Source organism: Schistocerca piceifrons, chromosome X (assembly GCF_021461385.2).
Source record: "Schistocerca piceifrons isolate TAMUIC-IGC-003096 chromosome X, iqSchPice1.1, whole genome shotgun sequence".
Classification (NCBI taxonomy): domain Eukaryota; kingdom Metazoa; phylum Arthropoda; class Insecta; order Orthoptera; family Acrididae; genus Schistocerca; species Schistocerca piceifrons.
Genome location: NC_060149.1, coordinates 742,370,337 through 742,372,697, shown reverse-complemented (window position 1 = coordinate 742,372,697; position 2,361 = coordinate 742,370,337).

Sequence of the window (2,361 nt, the reverse complement as noted above, 5' to 3'; positions counted from 1 at the left end):
TACAATGGGACATGTCCTCAACCATGCACACCATGGTACTTTGCAGAGTATATGCATAGATGTAGATGTAGAAACGGTTCTATGGTGTAAATAAGTTTGAAGAAAATTAAGATAAATGTGTGGAACAACTAAGGGGTCTTACTTCTACAAGAGTAAGTAAAGGTCAACAGAGTGATTTGCTCTCGATATTGTTGTTGTTGTGGTCTTCAGTCCTGAGACTGGTTTGATGCAGCTCTCCATGCTAATCTATCTTGTGCAAGCTTCTTCATCTCCCAGTACCTACTGCAACCTACATCCTTCTGAATCTGCTTAGTGTATTCATCTCTTGGTCTCCCTCTACGATGTTTACCCTCCACGCTGCCCTCCAATGCTAAATTTGTGATCCCTTGATGCCTCAGGACATGTCCTACCAATCGATCCCTTCTTCTAGTCAAGTTGTGCCACAAACTTCTCTTCTCCCCAATCCTATTCAATACCTCCTCATTGGTTACAAGATCTACCCACCTAATCTTCAACATTATTCTGTAGCACCACATTTCGAAAGCTTCTATTCTCTTCTTGTCCACACCATTTATTGTCCATGTTTCACTTCCATACATGGCTACACTCCATACAAATACTTTCAGAAACGACTTCCTGACACTTAAATCTATACTCGATGTTAACAAATTTCTCTTCTTCAGAAACGCTTTCCTTGCCATTGCCAGTCTACATTTTATATCCTCTCTACTTCGACCATCATCAGTTATTTTGCTCCCCAAATAGCAAAACTCCTTTACAACTTTAAGTTTCTCATTCCCTAATCTAATTCCCTCAGCATCACCCGACTTAATTCGACTACATTTCATTCTCCTTGTTCTGCTTTTGTTGATGTTCATCTTATATCCTCCTTTCAAGACACTGTCCATTCCATTCAACTGCTCTCCCAAGTCCTTTGCTGTCTCTGACAGAATTACAATGTCATCGGCGAACCTCAAAGTTTTTATTTCTTCTCCCTGGATTTTAATACCTACTCCAAATTTTTCTTTTGTTTCCTTTACTGCTTGCTCAATATACAGATTGAATAACATCGGGGAGACGCTACAACCCTGTCTTACTCCCTTCCCAACCACTGCTTCCCTTTCATGTCCCTCGACTCTTATAACTGCCATCTGGTTTCTGTACAAATTCTCGATATATCGAAGGATAAACTTTTAATATATAATCTTTCTCATCGAAAACTTTTTCAGTCTCCATTGTGAGTGTGGTGTCACCGCCAGACACCACACTTGCTAGGTGGTAGCCTTTAAATCGGCCGCGGTCTGTTAGTATACGTCGGACCCGCGTGTCGCCACTATCAGTGATTGCAGACCGACCGCCGCCACATGGCAGGTCTAGTCTAGAGAGACTCCCTAGCACTCGCCCCAGTTGGACAGCCGACTTTGCTAACAATGGTTCACTGTCTAGATACGCTCTCATTTGACGAGACGACAGTTTAGCATAGCCTTCAGCTACGTCATTTGCTACGACCTAGCAAGGCGCCATATTCAGTTACTATTCTGAACAGATAATATTGTGAATCATGTACCGTCAAGAGCGACGTTCATCAGTAATGGATTAAAGTTAAGTATGAAACTAATTACGTCCGCTTTCTGAATTCTAATTCCTTGTCATGTTCCAGACCTCACGTCAGTAGAGTCCTTCCCTCCTCACGCCAGCCTGCGTGAGCTAAAACGCGTGCATTTCGGCCTCCATTCGTAACACTGTGTTGGCTCTTCTGCCAACACAACAGTGAGGATACCAAACACCTTTCCGAAAGCCATACTGTGAAACGCAAAATTTTATTATGTTCCAACCACTTCTCGAAATGTGATTTGAGAAGGTGTTCAAAAATCTTTGCTAAGCACGATGACAATGCTATTGAATGATACAAATCTGCAGTTGAAGCATCTTTACTGAGTTTTAGTATAAATGCAAATTTGTGTGGTCCATTCTTGAGGAATTTCGCTTTCTACCGATATTCTATTAAAGACTTGCAACAGTATGTCTTTTGCTGCTACTGGATATCTTAGGGTAATATTCCCAGTGCTGTATTATTTGGACTTTTAAGTACCAGTACCATTTCTAATTCTTGGATTGTAAAAGGTTTTGTAAATGATTCACTAGATGGCTGTGTTTCTTTGTAACTGCTTTTTTAAACTGTAATGGTTCTCATTCTGCTGATGGAGGCGTAACAATATCAGAGAAGTCTCAAAGCCAATTTTTTATAGGTTTTGGTAGTAGAGGTTTGTTGTTGATTCTTGTTATCATTGCCTAGACCTCTGAGAGAGGGGCGTTTCTTGCCTACCTTTCACAACATTTTTTCCAGGAAGCTGCCCTTTG